The 27,954-nt window shown below is 37.5% G+C and overlaps 1 protein-coding gene and 1 pseudogene across 1 annotated transcript in view; one reads left to right on the top strand and one right to left on the bottom strand.

The window, feature by feature from the left end:
- Positions 1 to 27,954, bottom strand: part of CCNB3 (cyclin B3) — a 61,893-nt gene that overhangs the window by 9,969 nt on the left and 23,970 nt on the right.
- On the top strand, positions 1,100 to 27,945 carry LOC131502968 (large ribosomal subunit protein eL8-like; annotated as a pseudogene).

Genomic DNA, 27,954 nt, shown 5'->3' with positions numbered 1-27,954 from the left:
CCCGTTCATGCTCTGTCTCTCTCTGTCCCAAAAATAAATAAAAAATGTTAAAAAAATAAAATAAAATAAAATAAAATAATTCTACCACCTGGGACTACATAGAAGAAGTCTAATTGTTCTTGTGACAGCCCTTCAGCTACTGAAGAAACTTATCACGTCTCCTATAAATTTCCATTCTAGACCAAATAACTTGATTTCCTCTATTCTTCACATGATATGGTTTTCTGTCCCTCAGCATCAGGCTCAAAATGAGGAGCCTAACTTTGTGCCAGTTAGAGAAAAGTGGCAGTGCTTTGGATAATTCAAGTAGCTACAATAAACAAAGACAAGAAGCCTATAGCAAGGTTCTCTCCCTCACAACTGCCTTTGGCTAGCACACCCTTCTAATTGTTCATAAATGATTATGCTCCTTATCTGGGGATAAGCAAGAAACAAGAGGGAAGTAATAAATTAAAAAACGTATAAAAAATATAAAGATTACTCTTAGTCTCAAACTAGAAGACAAATCTGACAAAATTTATCACAAATTCCAAAACTCAAAGACCATACTCTGCAAAGATAAATAAATGGAGAAAATTGCCCAAATATATGAAAAAGACCAACTAATTTTGCAAGGGGAAATGTTCTGAGAAAACCAGAACAAGTGTCTATTTATGAAGCCTTTTCATTGCAAAGAACTGAAATAAACTTTTTAAAAGCATATCCTCGACAAGATCTGAGAGGACACTGAATCTAAGAAGAGAACACTCTGGGATCCGGAAAGACTAGTTTCTGATGAAAAATCACTTAATTAAAAAAAAATGTAATAGAGAAAGCGAACAGTACATTCAGTTATGACAAAAATCAAATCAATTATTCTAAAGGCTGCTTTAAGAAATTCTCCCAGAAATGAGAGGCAAGAGAGAGTTGAAAATATGAAAGAAAAGTTGAGATACAAGAACAGATTATGGAGTTACACATGCACACATGCACATACACACACACTCAGAATGAGAGAAGAGGCAGAAGAGAAATAATAAGTAATAGTTAATAGATAGATAGATAGATAGATAGATAGATACAAATTTCTCTGAGCCAGTCTCTCCTCTACCCATCCAAGATGCCAAAAGGCAAGAAGACTAAGGGGAAGAAGGTGGCCCTGGCCCCTGCTGTGGCAAAACAGCAGGAGGTCAAGAAGATGGTCAATCCCGTTTGAGAAAAGGCCCAAGAATTTTGGCATCAGATAGGACACCCATCCCAAAAGGGACCTCATTCACTTGTCTAATAGCCCTGCTACATCTGGCTGCAGCAGCAAAGGGCTATTCTCTCTATATAAATATCTAAAAGTACCTCCTGCGATTTACCAGTTCACCTAGACCTTGGACCACCAAACAGCTACTCAACTGGTTAAGCTGGCCCAACAAATATAGACCAGAGACAAAGCAAGAGAAGCAGCAGAGATTGTTGGCCCAGGCTCAGAAGAAAGCTGCCAGCAAAGGGGATGTCCCCACTAAGAGGCCACCTGTCCTTTGAGCTGGGGTTAATACTGTCACCACCTTGGTGGAAAACAAGAAGGCTCAGCTGGTAGTGATTGCACATGATGTGGCTCCGATTGAGATGGTTGTTTTCCTGCCTGCCCTGTGTTATAAGATGGGGGTTCCCTACTGCATCAAAGAGCAGGCCAGGCTGGGCGTCTGGTCCACAGGAAGACCTGCACCACTGTCGCCTTCACACAAGTTAACTCCAAAGACAAAGGAGCTCTGACTAAGCTGGTGGAAGTAATTAGGACCAATCACAATGACAGATACGATGGGATCCGTCGACGCTGGGGAGGCAACATCCTGGGTTCAAAGTTGGTGGCTGCATTGCCAAGCTGGAAAAGGCAAAGGATAAAGAACTGGCCACTACACTGGCTAAGTGTATGCTGTTGAATTTTATGTACACCAAAGTAATGAAAATTCTATTATGTCAAAGTTATGAATTTTATGTACGTCAAAGTAATGAAAAAAAACTCTTTTTCAAAGAAAATTTCTCTGAAGCAAAGACAGATTTATTCTTCAGACTGAAAGGACTCACAATATAATGGACAAAGTTAAGGAAAACAGAAATGTCAAAAATAATTCTTTGTAGGGAAGGTGATGCATTAAACAACAATAATATGGATCTAAGTCTCAATTATATTGACTACACATAGAAGCAAAAATAAACTACAAGTGTGCAAATTATCTTACTTGAGAGGCAATTAACAGATCAGGTTCACTAAAGGAGTTGATTTTTTTTAATGTTTATCAATTTCTAAGAGAGAAAGAGAGAGAGAGTGAACAGGAGAGGAGCAGACAAATAGGGAGACAGAATCAGAACCAGGCTCCAGGCTCTGAGCTGTCAGCACAGAGCCTGACCCGGGCCTTGAACTCACAGGCCAAGAGGTCATGACCTGAGCTGAAATCGGCCGCTTAACTGACTGAGCCACCCAAGCACCCCAAAGAGTTGATTAAATAATAGACTCTATCCGTATAATAGAATATTATGCAACAGATGGAGAAATTGCTAAGACGTTCTAAAAGAGCAAGTTGCAGAGCAATGTGTACAGCATGACCTATTCATGTAACAAAAATATCACAAAACCCACACTCATTAAAAAGTGGTATTTTTAGGGACGCCTGGGTGGCTCAGTTGGTTAAGTGTCCGACTTCATCTCAGGTCATGATCTCACAGATCGTGGGTTCAAGCCCCACGGCGGGCTCTGCTGACAGCTCAGAGCTTGGATTCTGCTTCAAATTCTGTGTCTCCCTCTCTCTCTGTCACTCCCCCACTTACACTCTGTCTCTATCAAAAATAAATAAACATTTAAAAAAATTTTTAAGATAAAAATTTAAATAAATTTCAAAATGTATTTTTATATGTATACACATGTCTATATATGTGTGCATTCATGTATTCCTCATAAAATGTAAGATTTTTAAAGAAAGATAGTCAGGGTGAGCTCAAGCCCCCCATCTGGCCAGCTCGAGCCTCTCTGCCAGTAAGCACAAGCCCCGCTTCAGTTTGGAGAGAAGATGGTGGCATAGGAGGACGCTTGGCTCACCTCGTCCTGCTGATCGCTTGGATTCCACCCACATCTGCCTAAATAACCCAGAAAACCGCCAGAATACTAGCAGAATGGACTCTCCAGAGCCAAGTGTAGACAAGGGGCCCAGGGAAGAGGGTAGGAAGGGTGGAGAGGGGGCGCATGCTACAGGGACTGGCAGGAGGGAGCTGGGGCAGTGGAGGGGCAGCCCAATGGGCGAGGCAGAGCCCCCGAGTCTGACTTGCAAAAGCGGAGGGGCCAGATGGAGTGAGTTCTGACAGCCAGCAGGACTTAACATCTGGAATATTAAAAGTCAACAGCTCTGCTCTCAGAGAGCAGGGAGGGCGGGAGGATACCAGGAGGGAAACTTGTTGAGCCCCAGAAGACAGAGCTCGGTTCGGTGGGGAATAAAGGCGCTGGCCAGCGCCATCTCCCTCTCCCATCCCCCAGCCAAAATCCCAAATGGAACCAGTTTCCATCACCGAACTTGCTTGCACGGTGCAAACTCCCAATGCTGTGATTCTGTGGATCCATCCCTCTGACGGGTCTGCCTCCCTCCCAGGGCTGCAGGGACCCTCCTGAAGCAGACCAATGATGGCAAAGTGAGCTAAGCCTGCCCCTCCCGCCCCTGTGCACCTTGTGGATCCACCCATCCACCCCAGCTAATATGCCAGAACCCATCAAAGCAGCACCACAAGCCTGGCAGTGTGCAAGTAGCCCAGACAGGGGCCACACCACTCCACAGTCAGTCCTGCCCCTGGGAGAGGGGAGATAAGCTACACACCAGTCTGACAGTGGCCCCAGCGGTGGGCTGGGGGCAGACATCGGGTCTGACTGCAGCCCCGCCCACCAACACAAGTTACTCCAGATAGCACAGGGGAAGTGCCCTGCAGTTCCACGCCACCCCAGGGACTATCCAAAATGATGAAACGGAAGAATTCTTCTCAAAAGAAACCCCAGGAAGTAGCAACAGCTAACGAATTATCAAAAACGATTTAAGCAATATAATGGAACAAGAATTTAGAATAATAGTCATAAAATTAATCACTAGGCTTGAAAAAAGTATACAGGACAGCAGAGGATCTATTGCTACAGAGATTAGGGGACTAAGAAACAGTCATGAGGAGCTAAAAAATGCTATAAATGAGGTGCAAAATAAAATAGAAAGGACCACAGCTCAGATTGAAGAGGCAGAGGAGAGAATAGGTGAATTAGAAGATAAAATTATGGAAACAGAGGAAGCTAAGAAAAAGAGATATAAAAAAAATCCAGGAGCATGAGGGGAGAATTAGAGAACTAAGTGATGCAATGAAAGGGAACAATAGCCGTATCATAGGAATTCCAGAAAAGGAAGAAAGCGAGAAAGGGGCTGAAGGTATACTTCAACAAACCATAGCTGAGAAATTCCCTGATCTGGGGAAGGAAAAAGGCATTGAAATCTAAGAGGCACAGAGAACTCCCTTCAGACATAACTTGAATCAATCTTCTGTACAACATATCATAGCAAAACTGGCAAAATACAAGGATAAACAGAAAATTCTGAAGGCAGCTAGGGATAAGCACGCTCTAACATATAAGGGGAGACCAATAAGTCTAGTGGCAGATCTATCTACTGAAACTTGGCAGGCCAGAAAGGAACCACAGGAAATCTTCAATGTGATGAACAGAAAAAAATATGCAGGCGAGAATCCTTTATCCAGAAAGTCTGTCAATCAGAATAGGAGAGATAAATGTCTTCCCAAACAAACAAAAACTGAAGGAATTCATCACCACTAAACCTGCAAGAGATCCTAAGGGGGATTCTGTGAGTGAAATGTTGCAAGGACCACAAAGTACCAGAGACATCACTGCAAGCATGAAACCTACAGACATCACAATGACTCTAAACCCGTATCTTTCTATAATAACACTGAATGTAAATGGGCTAAATGCTCCAACCAAAAGACATAGGGTGTCAAAATGGATAAAAAAAACAAGACCCATCTATTTTCTGCCTACAAGACACTCATTTTAGACCTGAGGACACCTCCAGATTGAAAATGAGGGGATGGAGAACTATCTATCATGCTATTGGAAGTCAAAAGACAGATGGAGTAGCCACACTTATAGCAGACAAACTAGACTTTCAATTGAAAGCCGTAACAAGAGATGAAGAAGGGCATTATATAATAATCACAGGGTCTATCTATCAGGAAGAGCTAACAATTATAAATGCCTATGTGCCGAATACGGGAGCCCCCAAATGTATAAAACAATTAATCACAAACATAAGCAATCTTATTGATAAGAATGTGGTAATTGCAAGGGACTTTAATACTCCACTTACAGCAAAGGATAGATCATCCAGACACAGGATCAATAAAGAAACAAGGGCCCTGAATGATACATTGGATCAGATGGACCTGACAGATATATTTACAACTCTGCATCAAAAGCAACAGAATATACTTTCTTCTCGAGTGCACATGGAACATTCTCCAAGATCGATCACATACCGGGTCACAAAACAGCCCTTCATAAGTATAAAAGAATTGAGATCATACCATGCACACTTGCAGACCACAGTGCTATGAAGCTTGAACTCAACCACAGGAAAAAGTATAGAAAACCTCCAAAAGCATGGAGGTTAAAGAACACCCTACTAAAGAATGAATGTGTCAACCAGGCAATTAGAGAAGACACTTAAAAATATATGGAAAATGAAAATGAAAATACAACAATCCAAACGCTTTGGGATGCAGCAAAGGCAGTCCTCAGAGGAAAATTCATTGCAATCCAGGCCTATCTCAAGAAACAAGAAAAATACCAAATACAAAATCTAACAGCACACTTAAGGAAATAGAAGCAGAACAGCAAAGACACCCCAAACCCAGCAGAAGAGAAATAATAAAGATCAGAGAAGAAATAAACAATATAGAATCTAAAAATATTGGAGAGCAGATCAATGAAACCAAGAGTTGGTTTTTTGAAAAAATAAACAAAATTGATAAACCTCTAGCCAGGCTTCTCAAAAAGAAAAGGGAGATGACCCAAACAGATAAAATCATGAATGAAAATGGAATTATTACAACCAATCTCTCAGAAATACAAGAAATTATCAGGGAATACTATGAAAAATTATATGCCAACAAACTGGACAACTTGGAAGAAATGGACAAATTCCTAAGCACCCACACACTTCCAAAACTCAAACAGGAAGAAACAGAAAACTTAAACAGACCCATAACCAGGAAAGAAATGGAATCAGTTATCAAAAATCTCCCAACAAATAAGAGTCCAGGACCACATGGCTTCCCTGGGGAATTCTACCAGACATTTAAATCAGAGATAATACTTATCCTTCTCAAGCTGTTCCAAAAATAGAAAGGGAAGGAAAACCTCCAGACTCATTCTATGAAGCCAGTATTACTTTGATTCCTAAACCAGACAGAGACCCAGCAAAAAAAGAAAACTACAGGCCAATATCCCTGATGAATATGGATGCAAAAATTCTCAATAAGATACTAGCAAATCGAATTCAACAGCATATAAAAAGAATTACACACCATGATCAAGTGGGATTCATTCCTGGGCTGGAGGGCTGATTCAAAATTCACAAATCAATCAATGTGATATATCACATTAATAAAAGAAAATATAAGAACCATATGATCCTGTCAATCAATGCAGAGAAAGCATTTGACAGAATTAAGCATCCTTTCTTAATAAAAGCCCTCGAGAAAGTCGGGATAGAAGGAACATACTTAAACATCATCAAAGCCACTTATGAAAAGCCCACAGCTAATATCATCCTCAATGGGGAAAAACTGAGAGCTTTCTCCCTGAGATCAGGAACACGACAGGGATGTCCACTCTCACCGCTGTTGTTTCACATAGTGTTGGAAGTTCTAGCATCAGCAATCAGACAACAAAAGGAAATCAAAGGCATCAAAATTGGCAAAGATGAAGTCAAGCTTTCACTTTTTGCAGATGACATGATATTATACACGGAAAACCCGATAGACTCCACCAAAAGTCTGCTAGAACTGATACATGAATTCAGCAAAGTCGCAGGATACAAAATCAATGTACAGAAATCAGTTGCATTCTTATACACTAATAATGAAGCAACAGAAAGACAAATAAAGAAACTGATCCCATTCACCATTGCACCAAGAAGCATGAAAGACCTAGGAATAAATTAACCAAAGATGTAAAAGATCTGTATGCTGAAAACTATAGAAAGCCTATGAAAGAAATTGAAGAAGGTATAAAGAAATGGAAAAACATTCCATGCTCATGGATTGGAAGAATAAATATTGTTCAAATGTCAATACTACTCAAAGCTATCTACACATTCAATGCAATCCCAATCAAAATTGCACCAGCATTCTTCCTGAAGCTAGAACAAGCAATCCTAAAATTTGTATGGAACCACAAAAGGCCCCGAATAGCCAAAGTAATTTTGAAGAAGAAGACCAAAGCAGGAGGCATCACAATCCCAGACTTTAGCCTCTACTACAAAGCTGTAACCCTCAAGACAGCATGGTATTGGCACAAAAACACACACATAGACCAATGGAATAGAATAGAAACCCCAGAACTAGACCCACGAACGTATGGCCAACTCATCTTTGACAAAGCAGGAAAGAACATCCAATGGAAAAAAGACAGTCTCTTTAACAAATGGTGCTGGGAGAACTGGACAGCAACATGCAGAAGGTTGAAACTAGACCACTTTCTCACACCATTCACAAAAATAAACTCAAAATGGATAAAGGACCTGAATGTGAGACAGGAAACCATCCAAACCCTAGAGGAGAAAGCAGGAAAAGACCTCTCTGACCTCAGCCGTAGCAATCTCTTACTCGACACATCCCCAAAGGCAAGGGAATTAAAAGCAAAAATGAATTACTGGGACCTTATGAAGATAAAAAGCTTCTGCACAGCAAAGGAAACAACCAACAGAACTAAAAGGCAACCAATGGAATGGGAAAAGATATTTGCAAATGACATATCAGACAAAGGGCTAGTATCCAAAATCTATAAGGGCTAGTATCCAAAATCTATAAAGAGCTCACCAAACTCCACACCTGAAAAAGAAATAATCCAGTGAAGAAATGGGCAGAAAACATGAATAGACTCTTCTCTAAAGAAGACATCCAGATGGCCAACAGGCACATGAAAAGATGCTCAATGTCGCTCCTCATCAGGGAAATACAAATCTAAACCACACTCAGATATCACCTCATGCCAGTCAGCGTGGCTAAACTGAACAAATCAGGAGACTACAGGTGCTGGAGAGGATGTGGAGAAACGGGAACCCTCTTGCATTTTAGGTGGGAATGCAAACTGGTGCAGCCACTTTGGAAAACAGTGTGGAGGTTCCTCAAAAAATTAAAAATAGATCTACCCTATGACCCAGCAATAGCACTGTTAGGAATTTACCCAAGGGATGCAGGAGTGCTGATGTAGAGGGGCAGTTGTACCACATTATTTATAGCAGCACTTTCAACAATAGCCAAATTATGGAAGGAGCCTAAATATCCATCAACTGATGAATCTGTGAAGAAATTGTGGTTTATATACACAATGGAATACTACATGGCAAAGAGAAAGAATGAAACATGGCCTTTTGTAGCAACATGACTGGAACTGGAGAGTGTTATGCTAAGTGAAGTAAGTCATACAGAGAAAGACAGATACCATATGCTTTCACTCTTATGAGGATCCTGAGAAACTTAACAGAAGACCATGGGGGAGGGGAAGAAAAAAAAAAAGAGGTTAGAGATGGAGGGAGCCAAAACATAAGAGATGCTTAAAAAACTGAAAACAAACTGAGGGTTGATGGGGGGTGGGAGGGAGGTGAGGGTGGGTGATGGATATTGAGGAGGGCACCTGTTGGGATGAGCACTGGGTGTTGTATGGAAACCAATTTGACAATAAATTTCATATTTAAAAAATAATAATAATACAAAAAAAAAATATCTGGAATGATACACACTAATTTATTGTTGTTACCTCTGAGGAATAAAAGCATTGTTGATTTTATTCATATACATATACACAAATATATATGAAAACATACACACATATTATAAACATTTATTAATTTTGCAGTTAAAAAATTGTATAGGGCAGAGTTTAAAGTGAGAAGGAGGGGTTGAAGAAATGTCAGGAGAAATGAACTAAACAATGATTGTCAATGGTTATCACACTTCCCTTAGACTTTGATAATATAAGCAGAAAAATAAGTTAGCATATAAATTATATAATAAAGTCACAAATAATTGATACAATGATCTATGCATTCTAAAGAGAATCCTATTTTCTACAAACATCAGTGAATCATTTATAAAAACACATTATATTTAAATCCATGAAGAAAATCTCATTAAGAAAAACAGAAATTATTCAAGTCACTTTCTCAATATACAATACAATAAATCTAGAAATTGGCAATAAAAGAATAAACCAAATAAAGAAAAGCAAAGCATTTGAAAAAAATGGTAAGAACTATTTTTAAAGAAAGAAACAAATCCTAGGTCAACAAAGAAATAAAAATTACACTTGCAGATTATTGAGGGAACAAAACTAAGATAGCTACAATGCTACTTTTCAATATTAATGGAATGTAATCAGAACTGCTACTCAGAAGAAAACATATGCCTTTAAAGCTTTTATCATGAAGTCAGAAACAATTACAACAGACTAAGCACTCATTTCAAGAAGATAGGGAAAACATAAATTTTAATAAACTAAGAGTAAAATAAAGATGAAAAAAATGTCAAAAATTTTTAAAAAGGAGAAGTTATACATATATCCATGAGCTGGTTCTTTGACCAGAAAACTGAATGAAACTTTTGCAGGAACACTAAAGACAGCATGCACATGCATGCAAACACATGAAAGCAAGCTAACACAACACACGTTTTTAATGAGAAAAGAAATAATTACAAAGGATTAATTAAAAATACCATAGATAGACTATGATAATGACTGTCAAAATATCTAGAAAATAGATTATTTTGGGGGGGTACCTGGTGGCTTAGTCAGTTAAGCATCCAACTCTTGATTTCAGCTCAGGTCATGATCTCGTGGTTTGTGGGTTCAAGCCCTGCACTGGGCTCTGCACTGACAGTGTGGAGCCTGCTTGGGATTCTATCTCCTTCTCTCTCTCTCTCTGCCTCCCCAACTCTCTCTCTCTCTCTAAATAAACTTAAAACTTTTTTTTCAAAAATAGATAATTTTTTAAAGAAAATATAAAGTACAAAAATGACTCATGAGGAATAATAAAACCTTAATAGGCCAGGGGCACCTGGGTGGCTCAGATGGTTAAGTGTCCTACTTGGGCTCAGGTCATGATCTCGTGGTTCATGAGTTCGAGCCCCATGTCAGGCTCTGTGCTCTGAGCCTGGAGCCTGCTTTAGATTCTATGTCTCCCTCTCTCTGTCCTTACCCTGCATGTGCTCACTCTCTCTCTCCCTAAGAATAAACATTAAAAAAATTTACAGAAAAAAACCTTAGTAGGCCAATAACCATCAGTGTTATTAGAAAGAAAGGGTTATCCGAGAATGACTATTATCCGAGAATGACTAAACGGTACCATGCATCAATAAATTCATGGGCAAGTTCATCAAGGAAAATAATTATCATGTTAAACTTAGTACTGTAGGAAAATTTCTCCAATTATGTTAAGCTAGAGTAGGTCTGGCACCACAACTTAACAAACACGGCACCCTTGATCAAACATTCACAAAGGAATCTTATTTGTGAATATAGAAGCAAAAATTCTAAATAAAGTAAAAGCATATCCAATCCAAGAGTAAAGTCAATAAACCATGACCAAGTTCAGAAAAGTAGATGAATGCAAAATAAATACAGAAAACATACTGCTTTCCCAATATATGAATAAATTTAAAAATTAAAAGGATAGCACGCATAACATTAAAAAAATTCCTCAGTACCCAAGAAAAACCTTTTCACATCAGTGAGACCAATACGAAGACGACTTTTTTAAAACTTAAAATTGTAAAAGAAGACCTGGTAACTAAACAGACACAACATAACTGACTTGGAAAATTTGGTACCATAAAATTTGTGAATTCTCCGTAAATTAATCTGAACAGGCTATTTCTGAAAAGTTGACAAAACTACTCTACAGCCCACCTGGAAGAATTAATGTGTAAGAACAATGATGAATATTTTGTAAAGTAAGTAAAGAGGTAATAAATGTATTACAAATCCATAATAATAAAAACAGCATACTACTGATATTAGCATAGACAAATGTACCAAAGAACAGAATTGGAAACACCATAAACAAACCCAAGTATATGTGATTAAACATTAAGAGGTCCAAACTTCCAGTTATAAAATAAGTTAAGTTACAGAGATGAGAAGTACAGCATAGGGAATATAGTCAATAATATTGTAATAATGCTGTATGGTAAGAGATGGTGAGTACACTCATTGTAGTGAGTGCAGAGTAATGTACAGAATTGTTGAATCACTGTGTTGTACACATGAAACTAATATAACATTGTTTGCCAACTGTACTTCAATAATAAAAAATATATCATTTCAAACTGCTAGATAATGAAAACAAATAAATGGTGTTAGAATGACTGGATAATCATTGGGGGGAAGTGTATAGGTGCTAACACCAAAACCAAAATAAATTCCAATTAAAGATTTAAATGTGAACATGAAACTATAAATGTTCTAGAAAAAAATTCAGAGAAATATTTATATAATTGTGACTGGATAAGACTTTTCTAGGCAAGAAACAAATCTTAAAACCATAAAAAAAAAACTGATGGGCCTGACTACTTAAAATGCCAATGCATCAACCTAAAGAAACACACTAAGTAAGGGGAAGGTGGGTGATGGGTATTAAAGAGGGCATCTTCTGGGATGAGCACTGGGTGTTGTATGGAAACCAATTTGACAATAAATTTCATATATTAAAAAAAATAATAAAAAAAAGAAACACTAAAATTTTTCATTCATCAGATGGCAAAAAAATATAACACCCTATGTTGGTAAGATTGTGAGAAAACAATCACTTTCATTCAGTAAAAATACTATGGGCATGATATTTCAGAAGGACAGTGCCTATATGTATAAAACTCTAAATGTGTACTGCTTTGGTCTAATACTTCTACTCCAAGTAATTTATTACAGAAAAACAACAGTACAATTATCTACAATGTAAGCATATGCATGTTCACTACGGGGTTATTTCTAAGAGCAAATTTTAGAAATAACCTAAATGTCCATTAATAGGGGGTTGGATAAATAATGACAGTTGAAGAACAGAATACTATATAGTCAACAAAATTGATATAGAAATACATCAATTTAACTGGAAAGATGTCACAATTACATGAACACTGTTACATGAGAAAAAAAGCAAGTCACAAAACACTATAAAGAGGATATAACAATCTTCAATGTGTATGTTCCTAATATATTTTCAAAATACACAAACCAACCAATGACAGAACTGGAAAAAGAAATATACAAGTTCACAATTACAATTGAAAATTTCAGTACTATTCTCAGCAACAGAATTAGTACACAGAAAGACAACAAGGATAATTATGAAACTAACAACATTAACCAGCTGGACCCAACTGACATTTATAGAATACTTCCAACATCAACAGCATACGCATTTTCTCAAGTGCACGTGGAACAATCACCAAGACAGATCATATCCTGGGTGATAACCCTTGAAATTTTTTAAAGAATTAAAATCATAGTATTTTCCTTGATCACAATGGAATTAAACTAGAACTGATAACAGAAAAATAACAGTGAACCCTCCAAACACTTGGAAATCAAAAAAAAAAAAAACATTTCTAAATAGTCCAAGGATCAAAGAGGATGTCTCCCAGGGTGCCTGGGTGGCTCAGTTGGCTAAGCATCTGACTTTGGCTCAGGTCATGATCTCGCAGTTCGTGAGTTGGAGCTCCACATCAGACTCTGCACTGACAGTGCAGAACCTGCTTGAGATTCGCTCTCTCTTCCCTCTCTCCCTGTCCCTCCCCCACTTGTGCTCGCTCGCTCTCTCTCTCTCTCTCTCTCAAAACAAATAAATTTAAACAAAAGATAATAAAATTTCCTTAACAAAACAAAAAAAAAGAAGATGTCTCCCAAATTTTGTGGCATGCAGCTAAAGCAGTGCTTAGGGAGAAATTTATAGCATTAACTGCTTCTATTTAAAAAGAAGAAAAGTCTTAAATCAATAACCTAAGCTTCCACTTAGAAACTAGAAACTTCCACTCAGAAACTAGAAAAAGAAGTACAAACTAAACCCAAAGTAAGAGAAAAGGAAACTATATAAATTGGAGCAGATGTCAACAAAACTGAAAACAGAGGGGCACCTGCGTGGTTCAGTTGGTTAAGTGTCTGACTTCGGCTCAGGGAATGATCTCACCCTTCATGAGTTCGAGCCCCAAGTCAGGCTCTGTGCTGACAGCTCACAGCCTAGATGGAGTCTGCTTCGGATTCCGTGTATCCCTCCCTCCCTCTAAGCTTCCCCAATTTGTGCTCTCTCTCTCTCAAAAGTAAATAAACATTTTTAAAAAATTTTAAAAACTAAAAACAGAAAAACAGTAAGAAAATGAATGGAATGAAAACCTGGTTCATTGAGATCAATAAAATTGATAAACTTCTAGCAAGATTGATAAACAAAAAGAGAGAAGACACAAATTACCACATATCAGGAATGAAATAGTGAATAATAATAGAACACATGAAGAACTCTATGCATATAAATTCGACTTAGATGAAATAGAACAATTCCTTGACACCCACAAACTACCAAAAGTCACCTGAAACAAAATAGGTAACTTGAATCATCTTATAACCATTAAAGAAATTATATTCCCAGTTAAAATCTTTCAGGAAAATGAAAATAGAAAACTTCAGTCCCAAATAGCTTCACTTGTGAATTCTACAGAACATTTAGAGAATAAATAACATCAATTCTACACATCTCTTCCAGAAAATAGAAGAGGGGGATACTCTCAAATTATTTTATGAAGTATCATTCTCATACCAAACCAGACAAAGACAGTACAAAAAGAGAACACTAGAGAGAAATGTCCATCATAAACATAGATACAAAAATCCTCAACAAAATATTAGAAAATAAAATCCAGCAATATATAAAAAGAATAACATACCAGGACCAAATGGGGTTTATCCCAGGAATAAGACTGCTTCAATATTTGAAAATCAATCAATGTAATCTACCATATTAATAGTCTAAAACAAATAAAATTATATCAGTAGATATGGGAAAAAAGCATTTGACAAAATTCAACATCTATTAATGATAAATATACATCAGCAGACTAGGAATGGAAAGTCAATTTCTCAACCTGGTCAAGGGTGTCTACAAACACTCTATAGTTAAGATCATACTAGTGGTGAAAGACTACCTGCTTTCTTCCTAAGATCAGGAACAAGGTAAGGTTGTCCACTCTTACTGTTCCTATTCAACATTATAATGGAAGTCCTATGCAATGCAATAAAATCCAAAAATGAAATTGAAAGCATGAATATTGGAAAGGAAGAAATAAATCTGTCCTCATTTGCAAATTACATGATCATCTATGTAGCTAATTTCAAGAAATCTATAAAAAAAAAAAAAGAGCTCCTAAGAATTAACAAGTGGTCCAGGTTCAATCTTCTGCATGTCACTGTTCTTACACCATACACAAAAATACTCAAAATGGATGAAATAGCTAAACATAAGACAGGAAGCCATCAAAATCCTAAAGGAGAAAGCAGGCAAAAACCTCTTTGACCTTGGCTGCCGCAACTTTTTACTCAACACATCTCAAGAGGCAAGGGAAACAAAAGCAAAAATGAACTATTGGGACCTCATCAAGATAAAAAGCTTCTGCATGGTGAAGGAAAAATCAACAAAACTAAAAGGCGACTGACAGGATAGGAGAAGATATTTGCAAATGACATTACCAGATAAAGGGTTAGTATCCAAAATCTATAAAGAACTTATCAAAGTCAACACCCAAAAGCAAATAATCTAGTGAAGAAATGGGCAAAAGACATGAATAGACAACTTTCCAAAGAAGACATCCATATGGTTAACAGACACGTGAAAAAATGTTTAACATTACTCATAATCATGGAAATACAAATCAAAACCACAATGAGATATCACCTCACACCTGTCAGAATGGCTAAAATTAACAACTCAGACAATAGATGTTGGTGAGAATACAGAGAAAGAGGAAACTTTTGCACTGCTGGTGCGAACACAAACTGGTGCAGCCACTCTGCAAAACAGTATGGAGGTTCCTCAAAAAATTAAAAATAGAATTACTCTATGACCCAGCAATTGCACTGCTAGGTATTTACCCAAAGGATAAAGGTGTGCTGCTTCAAAGGGGCACATAAACCCCAATGTTTATAATAGCACTATTGATAATAGCCAAAGTATGGAAAGAGCCCAAAATGTCCATCAATGGACGAATGGATAAAGAAGATGTGGTATACACACACACACACACACACACACACACACACACACACACACTGGAGTATTACTCGGCAATCAAAAAGAAGGAAATATTGTCATTTGCAACAACATGGATAGAACTAGAGTGTATTATGCTGAGTGAAATTAGTCAGAGAAAGACAAATATCATATGACTTCACTCATGTGTGGAATTTAAAATACAAAAGAGATGAACATAAGGGAAGGGAAGCAAAAATAATATAAAAACAGAGAGGGAGAAAACATAAGAGACTCTTAAAATATAAACAACAACCTGAGGGTTGCTGGAGGCACTTTCGGTGGGGGGATGGGCTAAATGGGCAAGAAGCATTAAGGAAGACACCTGTTGGGATGAGCACTGAATGTTATATGCAGGGGATGAATCACTGTATTTTACTCCTGAAATCATTATTACACTATATGCTAACTAACTTGGATGTAAGTTAAAATAACAATCATTATCATCATAATATAAATAAATAAGAAAATAAATAAATAAAAAGAATTAACAAGTGAATTGTAGCAAGGTCATAGAATACAAAGTCAACATATAAATACCAATATTTCATACTGGCAGTATACAAATGGAAAACTAAATTTTTAAAAATATCATTTATAATAGCTATAAGAAAAGAAAATATTTTGGCATAAATCTAACAAAACATGTATGGGATCTATATGGTAAAAAGACAGAGATGAAAGAAAACCTAAATAAATGAGACATATACCACATTCATGGATTGGAAGATTCAACACAGAAAAGAGTCAATTCTTTTCAAATCAACCTACAGATGTGTATCAGTGGTCCTCAAGACCACCCCAGGGTAAAGTGATTCCTAGCCACAAGACTTGGCATATAGTCATACTCATGGCTATGATTCATTATAACAAAAGACAGAAAGTAAAATCAGAAAAGGTTAAAGGAACATATACAAAGCTTGCCAAAAGCCAGAAATAAGCTTCTAAGAGTCTTATCCCAATAGAGTCACTCAGGATGCACTTAATTCCTCCAGGAATGAGATGTGACAATACATGTAAAGTATTGTCTATCAGGGAAGCTCATTAATGACCCAATGCCTAAGATTTTATTGGGAGCTAGTCACATAAGCACTCTCTGCCTAGCATATGCCAAAGTTTCAGAATCACAAAAGGTAAGGTGTTCACAATAAATCACATTGTTTATATAAAGAGTTTAGGCACAGTTATCATTAAGGGAGGGTTTTATAGCAGTGTAGGGAACTTTTTACCACTCAAGTTCTCAGATGCCCAGACAAGGGCCAACTCTGCAAACAGGACTTTTTAAGGAGAACAGTATTTGGCCTGTTAACTCTTTTCTGCACAAGATATAAGTCACTTCTAATCAAACATTCAGCACGAGGGGTGCCTGGGTGGCACAGTCGGTTAAGCGTCCGACTTCAGCCAGGTCACGATCTCGCGGTCTGTGAGTTCGAGCCCCGCGTCGGGCTCTGGGCTGATGGCTCGGAGCCTGGAGCCTGTTTCCGATTCTGTGTCTCCCTCTCTCTCTGCCCCTCCCCCGTTCATGCTCTGTCTCTCTCTGTCCCAAAAGTAAATTAAAAAAAAAGTTGAAAAAAAAAATTTAAAAAAAAAAAAAAACATTCAGCACGAATTTTTGTAGAAACGAAGTGATTCTAGAATATATAAAGATAAAGGAACTATAATAGCTAAAACAATTTTGAAAAAAAGAACAGAGTTGGAAGGATCATACTACCTAGTTTTAAGACTTAACTATAAAACTACAGGAATAAAGACAGTGTAATATTGGCAAAGTGACATGGAAATCAATAAAAAAGAATAAAGTATAGAAGAATAGAAATAGATCCTCACAAATAAAGTCAACAGATTTTTGACAAAGGTGCAAAAGTAATTTAATGGAAAAACCCTATTTTCCCACAAATGGTGTTAGAACAATTGGACATCCATATGCAAAAATATGAACTTTGACCTCAAAAACCTCATACTATACAAAAATTCACTCAAAATGGATTACAACTTTAATGTTAAACCTATAAAACTTTTAGATCAAATATAAGAAAATATTCATGACCTACATTTAGGTAGAGAATTCTTAAAAAGCACAAACCACAATAGAAAACATTGAAAAACTAGACTTTATCAAAATCGAAAACTTTTGCTCTCCTTAAGACTCAAATAAGAGAATAAAAAGGCTAGAGACTGGTAGGATGTATTTTTAAATAACATCCAACACAAGATTTGTATCCAGAATACGTAAAGAACTCTCATAACTTGACACAATGAAAATAAACTACTAAATTTAAAAAGTAAGTTAAGACTTAAAATACTTCACCAAAGAGAATATCTAGATAACAAGTAAGTATTATATTCAACATTATTAGCCCTTGAGGAAATAAATGCGAATTAAAACTATGATGAGAGGAGAGGAGTTAAGATGGCAGAATAGTATAGGGACCCTGTACTTGTCTCATCCCTAAAACACAGCTAGATAAACATGAAACCATTTTGAACACCTAGGAAATAGAACGGAAGATTAATGCAACAATCTGCATAATTTGAGCTACAGATCTTGACAAGTATGAAATGCAGAGAGATGAATTGAGGGAGAGAAAAGTTTCAGTGCCAGATAAGGGTAGGTGTGGGGAATAAGTTCAGGAATTCCCTGAGCTTGCACCAATGGGTTAACAAGGCTTAGGATAAAAGCATCCAAGATTAGGTAAACAGGGTGAAAATGCCCCTAGCATAGTACAAAAGCAGAACACTGCTTTCACAGGATGAAGGTCCAGAAAAGGTAAATAGGTAAACAGGGCTATAGACCACTGCAGCAGGATGAAATTGCCCAAAGCAGAGCTAATTAGCAAAAGAAAGGTGCCTTGTTGACCCTGAGGTACCATGCTCTATCTGCCTTATCCCCTAGGCAAGTTAAGATAAACAGACCCATGATTTTGTTTTGTATTGACCCAAACCCCTAATACTGCATATCTTCAAAACTCCCTTTTTCTCACACACATGAATTAATGTTCCCTGTTTCATCGTCTCTGCAAATGTATCACGTTTGTAAGCCTTCTGATGCTAATAAAAATGGAACCAGGACCCTTACTCAGGGCTGTTGTCTCCTCCCAGACATTAGCCTCTCTAGCATTTAATTCTGCATCTGCTCTCTTGCTGGACAAGAGAGAACTCCAGACTCAAATTCTGCAACAGGTAGGGAGCTGTTTTTGTGGGAGAGACGATAGAGAGAGAAAGAGAAAGGGGGACAGAGTATGGCGAGTCAGGAATGTGCAAGAAAAGCACTCTCCCAGAAAGCTAGAGAGAAAGAAAGAAAGAGTGAAAACACTTGAAAACAAGAAATCTATTCCCCAAAACCACTGAAGGGGAAAAAAGGAGAGGGTTCAATACTGTCAGTTTTATATAAATAGCAGAGCACAGAGTCTGAAGTTTTGGAGCTCAGTGCCTGGCAGTGCTCTAATGAGGGGGCAGAGTGAATCCCCAGGAACAGGTAGCACAGTCTGAGGGGGCCTGTTTGCCACAGGGGGAGAAGCAGTTCCCCTGCTTGGAGTGCATTTGGTATAGGAGAGATTGCCCCTCCACAGGCAAAAGTCTCAGTGGGACCCAGAGAGTTGCCACTTTTACTGGTATAGGAACAAAGACACCCGCTGAGGGCAACAAAACCTGATGCTGGCTGTGTTGCAATTTACCATAAACTCTGAGCCTCTGCCACTCCACGGTCTTGTGTATGCTTTCTGGAACAAACCAGAGTTTCTCCATTGCTTGGAGAGACTCTCTCCCAGAGGATCAGCACAGGTCTGAGGCGGGGGTCAAGGGGGTTTCTGAAGTGTGGAGTTTTGAAACACAGTGCCATCTGAGATAAAACTCTGGAAGAAGGCACTGCTGGGAGGCAGACAGCTTGGACACAGGGTAAAGGCAGGGAGCAGATGGAACCCTGAGACAAAGGAGGCGTGATTGATCATGCATTTGTAAGGGTGTGAAATTCCCACTCCAGAGACTAGAGGGTGGGGTGAAGCAATTTTCATCTCTAGCACGCCGATACTGGTCGACCCCAGTGAACTAAGCATAGCACCAAGGGGAAAATGGAGCTGTTACATTATGCCCCGCCCACCTGTGCCATCCAGACACATCCCCCAGAAGACCAACACAAATCCCTTCCACCCACTTAGTCTATAGATCATAGTGTGCTACCCAGGTTCAGTTCCAGGGGAAACTGGATCTAGCTTCATTTGTGTTTTTGTTTGCTTGTTTGCTCATTTTCTTTGCTTCTCTTTTTATGTTGTTTTTTTCTTTCTTTTCATTCTTGAAAATAGAAAGCTCAAATTTATTTCATCCTATTTTATTTAAAATTTTTTAAATTTTTGGTTTTTTTAAGTGTTTTTTTCTTTTCTCTTTTTTCTCTTTTCTATCAAGCTTCTCTTAATAAGCAGACCAAAACACACCTAGGATCTAGATTCCCTCATTCTAATTTTTTGTTTTGTTTTTCATTTTTCATTTTTATTTATTTTATTTTATTAATTTTTTTTCATCCAACAAAATGACAAGATGGAGGAATTCACCCCAAAAGAAAGAACAGGAAGGAAAGACAGCCAGAGATTTAATCAATACAGATACAATACTAGCCAGGGTTGAAAAAAGCATAGAAGACACCAGAGAGTCCCTTTCTGCAGAGATAAAAGAACTAAAATCTAGTCAGGCCAAAATTAAAAATGCTATAACTGAGATGCAATCTCAAATGGATGCCATGATGGTGAGGATGGACCAAGCAGAGAAGCGAATAGGTGATATAGAAGATAAAATTATGGAAAATAATGAGGCTGCAAAAAAGAGGGAAACAAAGGCAAAAGATTACGATACAAAACTTTGTGACTTATTAAGAGTAATAACATTCCTATCACAGGAGTCCCAGAAGTTGAAGAGAGAGAAAAAGGGGCAGAAGGTTTATGTGAGCAAACTATAGCTAAAAACATCACTAATCTGGGGAAGGACACAGATATCAAAATCCAAGAATCACAGAGAATTCCCATTAAATTCAACAAAAACCGACCATCACCAAAGCATATCATAGTCAAATTCACAAAATGCACAGACAAGGAAAGAATCATGAAAGCAGTAAGGAAAAACAGTCCTTCACCTACAAGGGAAGACAGATCAGGTTTGTAGCATTTCTGTCCACAGAAACTTGGCATGCCAGAAAGGAATGGCAGGATATATTCAACATGATGAATGGGAAAAATACGCAGCCAAGAATTTTTTATCCAGCAAGTCTGTCATTCAGAATAGAAGGAGAAGGGAGCCTGGGTGGCTCAGTCAGTTAAGCATTGGACTTTGGCTCAGGTCATGATCACACGATTCATGAGTTTGAGCCCTGCATTGGGCTCTGTGCTGATAGCTCAGAGCCTGGAGCCTGCTTTTGGTTTCTGTGTCTCCCTCTCTCTCTGCCCATCCCCCACTTGTGGTCTGTCTTTCAAAAATGAATAAACATTTTTAAAATTTTTAAATAAAAAAAGGAGAGATAAAGAGCTTCCCAGACAAACAAAAACAAAAGGAATTTGTGACCACTAAAGCAGCCCTGCAAGAAATTTTAAGGGAGACTCTTTGAGTGTAAGAAAAACAAAACAAAAAATGACCAAAAGCAACAAAGACCAGAAAGGACCAGAGAACATCACCAGAATCTCCAACTCTACAGGCAACACAATGGTAAAAAGTTCATATCTTTCAGTACTCACTCTAAATGTCAATTGACTAAATGCTCCAATCAAAAGACACAGGGTATCAGAATGGATTAAAAAAACAAGATCCATCTATACGCTGCCTACAAGAGACTCATTTTAGATCTAAAGACACATGCAGGTTGAAAGTGAGGGGATGGAGAACCATCTATCATGCTAATGGATGTCAAATTAAAGCTGGAGGAGCCATATGTATATCCAACAAACTAGATTTTAAAACAAAGACTGTTAACTAGGGATGAAGAAGGGCATTATATCATAATGAAGGAGTCTATCCACAAAGAAGACCTAACAACTATAAATATTTATGCACCCAACATGAGAGCACCCAAATATATAAATCAATTATAACAAAAACAAAGGAACTCATTGATAATAATACAATAATAGTAGGAAACTTTAATAACCCACTTACAGCAACGGACAGATCATCTAAGGAGAAAATCAACAAGGAAACAATGGCTTTGAATGACACACTGGACCAGATGGACTTAACAGATATATTCAGAACATTTCATTCTAAAACAGGAAAATACACAATTTTTTGAGTGCACATGGAACACTCTCCAGAACAGATCACATAGTGAGTCACAAATCAGCCCTCAACAAGTACAAAAAGACTGAGAGTATACCTTGCATAGTTTCAGACCACAACACTATAAAACTTGAAGTCAAACCATAAGAAAAAATTTGGAAAGACCACAAACACTTATAAAGAACATCCTACTAAGGAATGATTGGGTTAACCAAGAAATTAAAAGAGGAAATAAAACAGTACATGGAAGCCAATGAAAATGAAAACACGACAGTCCAAACCCTTTGGGATGTGGCAAAGGTAGTCATAAGTGGGAAGTATATAGCAATCCAGGCCTTCCTAAAGAAGGAAGAAATATCTCAAATATACAACCTAACCTTACACCTAAGGAACTGGAAAAAGAACAGCAAATAAAGCCGAAAACCAGCAGAAAAAGGGAAATAATAAAGACTATAGCAGAAATCAATGACATCGAAATAAGTAACAACAGAACAGATCACTGAAAATACGAGCAGGTTCCTTGAAAGACTAAATGAAATTGATAAACCTCTAACCAGACATATCAAAAAGAAAAAGGACCCAAACAAATAAAATCACAAATGAATGAGGAATGATCACAACCAACACTGCAGAAATATAATTATAAGAGAATATTATGAGCAATTATATGCCAACAAATTGGGCAATCTGGAAGAAATCATTAAATTCCTAGAAACATATAAACTACAAAAACTGAAACATGAAGAAATAAAAAATTTGAACACACCCATAACCAGTAAACAAATTGAATGGGTAATCACAAATCTCCAAATAAATAAGAGTCCAGGGCTAGATGGCTTCCTGGGGGGAGTTCTGCCAAACATTTAAAGAAGAGTTAATACCTATTGTTTTGAAACTGTCGAAAGCAATAGAAATGGCAGGAAAACTTCCAAACTCATTCTATGAGGCCAGCATTATTACCTTGATTCCAAAATCAGGCAAAGACCCCATTAAAAAGAAATACAGACCAATTTCCCTGATGAACATGGGTGCAAAAATTCTCAACAAGATACTAGCAAATCAAATCCAACAATACATTAAAAAAAATTATTCACCACAATCAAGTGGGATTTATTCCTGAGCAGCAGGGGTGGTTCAATATCCACAACATATATTAACATGATATACCATGTTAATAAAACAACAGATGAGAACCACATGATCCTCTCAATAGATGCAGAAAAAGCATTTGACAAAATACAACATCCTTTCTTGATAAAAACCCTCAAGAAAGTAGGGATAGAAGGAACATACCTCATCATCATAGAAGCCATATACAAAAGGCCCACAGCTAATATCATCCTCAAGGGGGGAAACTGGAACCATTCGCCCTAATGTTAGGAACATGACAGGAATGTCCACTCTCACTACTGTTGTTCAACATAGTACTGGATATCCTAGCCTCAGCAATCAGACAACAAAAAGAAAATAAAAGGCATACAAATTGTCAAGGAAGAAGTCAAACTTTCATGCTTTACAGATGACATGATACTCTACATGGAAAACTTAAAAGACTCCACCAAAAAAACTGCTAGAACTGATAAATGAATTCATCAAAATCACAGAATATAAAATTAACATACAGAAATTGGTTGCATTTCTATACACCAATAACGAAGTAGCAGAAAGAGAAATCAAGGAATCAATCCCATTTACAATTGCACAAAAGACCATAAGATACCTAGGAATAAACCTAACCAAAGAGGTAAAAGATCTATTGGCTGAAAATTATACAATGCTTATGAAAGAAACTGAAGATGACACAAAGAAATGGAAGAACATTCCATGTTCATGGAATGGAAGAACATTGTTAAAATGTCTATACTACTACCCAAAGCAATCTACACGTTCAATGCAATCCCTATCAAAATAACACCAGTATTCTTCACAGAGCTAGAACAAACAATCCTAAACTTTGCATGGGACCAGAAAAGACCCCAAATAGCCAAAGTAATGTTGAAAAAGAAAACTGAAGCTAGAGGGATCACAATTCTGGACTTCAAGCTGTATTACAAAGCTGTAATAATCAAGACAGCATGGTACTGGCACAAAAACAGACAAATAGATCAATGGAACAGAATAGAAAACCCAGAAATGGACCCAGAAATGGACCCAGAAATGGACCCAGAAATGGCCAACTAATTTTTGACAAAGCAGGAAAGAATGTCCAATGGAAAAATGACAGTCTCTTCAGCAAATGATGTTGGGAAAACTGGATAGTGACAGGCAGGAGAATGAAACTGGGCCACTTTCTTACCCCATACACAAAAATAAATTCAAAATGGATGAAAGACATAAATAGAGACAGAAAACCATCAAAACCCTAGAGGAGAAAACAGGCAACAACCTCAGCCACATTAACTTCTCACTAGACTGTCTCTAGAGGCAAGGGAAACAAAAGCAAAAGTGAACTACTGGGACCTCATCAAGATAAAATGTATCTGCACAACAAAGGAAACAATCAACAAAACTAAAAGGCAACTGATAGAATGGGAGAAGATATTTGCAAATGACATATCAGATAAAGGGTTAGTATCCAAAATCTATAAAGAACTTATCAAACTCAACACCCAAAAACAAAATAATCCAGTGAAGAAATGAGAAGACATGAACAGACACTTTTCCAAAGAAGACATCCAGATGGCTAACAGACACATGAAAAGATACTTATCATCACTCATCATCAAAACCACAATGAGATACCACCTCACACTTGGTAGAATGGCTAAAATTAACAACTCAGGAAACAACAGATGTTGGAGAGGATGTGGAGAAAGGGAAACACTTTTGCACTGTTGATGGGAACGCAAACTGGTGCAGCCACTTTGGAAAACATTATGGAGTTTCCTCAAAAAATTAAAAACAGAACTACCCTACAATCCAGCAATTGGACTACTAGGTATTTATACAAAGGATATAGGAATGCTGATTTGAAGGGGTATATGCACCCCAATGTTTATAGAAGCACTATCAACAACAGCCAAAGTATGGAAAGAGCCCAAATGTCCATCGATGGATGAATGGATAAAGAAAACATAGTATGTACACACACACACACAATGCAATATTACTCAGTGATGGAAAATAATGAAATCTTGCCTTTTGAAACAATGAAGATGGAACTAGAGAGTATTATGCTAAGCAAAATAAGTCAGTCAGAGAAAGACAAATATCATATGATTTCAAATATATTATTTCACCCATACGTGGAATTAAAGAAACAAAACAGATAAATATAGGGGAAGGGAAGGAAAAAACAAAATAAGATAAAAACAGGGAGGCAAACTATAAGAGACTCTTAAATACAGAGAATAAACTGAGGGTTGCTGGAGGGGAGGGAGGTGGGGGGATGGGCAAAAGAGTGATAGGCATTAAGGAGGGCACTTGTTGGGATGAGCACTGGGTGTTATATATAAGTGATGGATCACTAAATTCTACTCCTGAAACCAATACTATGCTATCTGTTAACTAACTTGAATTTAATTTTTTAAAAAGTCAACAAACAAAATTAAAAATAAAACTATGGTGAGATTCCTCTACCCATCTGTTACATGGCTAAAATAAAAAAAATACTAATACCAAGTGCTGACAAGGATATCTGTAGATATCCTTGTGTAGAACTCTTACACACTACAGATGGACCTCAAGGGAATTATGGTGAATAACAAAAGTCAATCTCAGAAAGTTATGTACTGTATGATTCCATCCATATAACATTTACGAAACTACAAATTATAGACACGAACAAATTAGGAGTTTCCAGGGACAGGAAGGTGAGGGGAGGATGATGGGTGTTGATATAAAAGGGTAACATGAAAGATCTTTGTGGTAATGGAACAGTTCTATATCTCAACTGTGGCGGTCATGCTTACAAAATTTACATGTGCGATAAAACTATATAGACTAAACACACACAACAAATAAGTACAGGCAAAATTGATGAAATTTAAATAAATTTAATTATGACACTGTATTATAGTTCTGCAAAATGTTATCATTGAGAAAAAGTAGGTGAAGGGTACACAGAACCTCCCTATATGGTTTTTAACAACTTCTTGTGAATCTTATTTCATATCAAATGTTAAATTTTCATAGAACTATATACCTAAAAGTCCACTTTACTGTTTACTTAAAAATGCAAAAGTTAAAGTTATAAAAACACTACGTATATTTTCTAGAACTGTGATTCTCTATCAAAAGGTGTACATTAATATCACTTGTGGAGCTTTATAAAAATATATGTGTCCCTTTACCCAAAACATACAAAAACACTAATTCAAAGGAATACATGTACCGTGTGTGTGTGTGTGTATACATATACATACATATATATATATATGTATGTATATGTATACACACACACATATACATGCCTGAGCCACACCCCCACAATTCAATTCTGATTTGACAGTATATGGGACTTGGGCATCTATGATTATATGATTCGTGCACTAGAGGTACACCCCTAAAGTGGATGACCACCACTTTAAAAGTGGAGGAATAGGGTCGCCTGGGTGGCTCAGTCGGTTAAGCGTCTGACTTCAGCTCAGGTCATGATCACACGGTTCATGGGTTCAAGCCCCTCCTCAGGCTCTGTGCCGATAGCTCAGAGCCTGGAGTCTGCTTCGGATTCTGTGTCTCCCTCTCTCTCTACCCCTCCCCCGACTTGCACTCTTGTCTCTCTCTCAAAAATAAACATTAAAAAAATTAAAAGTGGAAGGATAATATACACACACAAATATGAACAGTAGCTGTGAGTTGTGTGATCACAGGTAATTATAATTTATTACTTTGCTATAACAAATGTGAATTTTTGTGCAATTAAAATAACAACAAAAGCTTTTTAAAATTTTTTTTAATGTTTATTTATTTCTGAGACAGACAGAGACAGAGCATGAGTGGGGGAGGGGCCGAGAGAGAGATGGAGACACAGAATCTGAAGCAGGCTCCAGGCTCCAAGCTGTCAGCGTGGACCCCGACGCAGGGCTCGAACTCACAAACCGTGAGATCATGACCTAAGCCAAAGTCGGTTGCTCAACCGACTGAGCCACCCAGGCACCCCACAACAAAAGCTTTTAAAAAAAAAAGATTCAGTTCATCATTCCAGCTAGTAGAGATATTTTATCTCTGATATCCATTTATGTGCTATCTCTATTCCCAGTTTCACTGCATGCAATATCTGATGAGATCTTTTCTGTTCTCATCTACATCACGACTAAATATCAATTAGAACAAAGTCCACTGGCAGTCCTTCTACCTTAATAACGATCAGCAACCTCTGGGATCACTTTTACTTACATAAGATCTACCCAAATTCTACTTTTACCTAATTTACTATTCTTCATCATTTGCATAAGATGAGAGGTATTTTCGTGCTCTGCTGATATCTAAACATACCACATCATCCACATTTTCCTGGTCTGTTACTTTGAAGTGACCCTGAACCACTCCTCTGGTACTCAATAAAGGATATTAAACTATATTACCTTTTCATATTACCCAATTACATAGTTAAGACTCTTCTGGGAATAACCTATACCTTGTAATTCCTCACAAACTCCATAGCAAGTCATTCAATTCCATTAATTCAAGAAATACTTACTGATATTCCACTATATGCCAGGTACTTCTCTGGACTATCCTTCCTTAGTGTAAAGTGGTAATTAAGTATTCATGGCAGTATTGCCTCAACATCCAACCCTGCACAAACAGCTACCTGCCATGTCTAGTTCTGCCATGTCTGCCACACTGTCCTTCCTGATCCCACCCGAAGCTTGAAAGGCTTTCTCACTGACCTCTACCCAAATTACTAGATAGACTTTTACAAAATTTTGAGAATGATTAAACTACCATACCATCATTGCCTTTTCTAGAAATAGTCTCTCCTTCTACTGGGCTCTCACAGTATCTTATATATAACATTTTTATAGTACTTAGGGTATTCTACTTTTTATCATACTTATCTGTCTGCATATCTTATCTTGTCCCCTAGATCATAAGCTCCCTGAAGGCAGGAACCATGGTTTACTCAGCTCTGTACACCCAGAAAAGTTTTACCATGCTTGGCATCTGGTGATGTTGAATG

The sequence above is a fragment of the Neofelis nebulosa genome, chromosome X, assembly GCF_028018385.1.
Source record: "Neofelis nebulosa isolate mNeoNeb1 chromosome X, mNeoNeb1.pri, whole genome shotgun sequence".
Classification (NCBI taxonomy): domain Eukaryota; kingdom Metazoa; phylum Chordata; class Mammalia; order Carnivora; family Felidae; genus Neofelis; species Neofelis nebulosa.
This window is presented reverse-complemented; position numbering and strand designations above follow the sequence as displayed.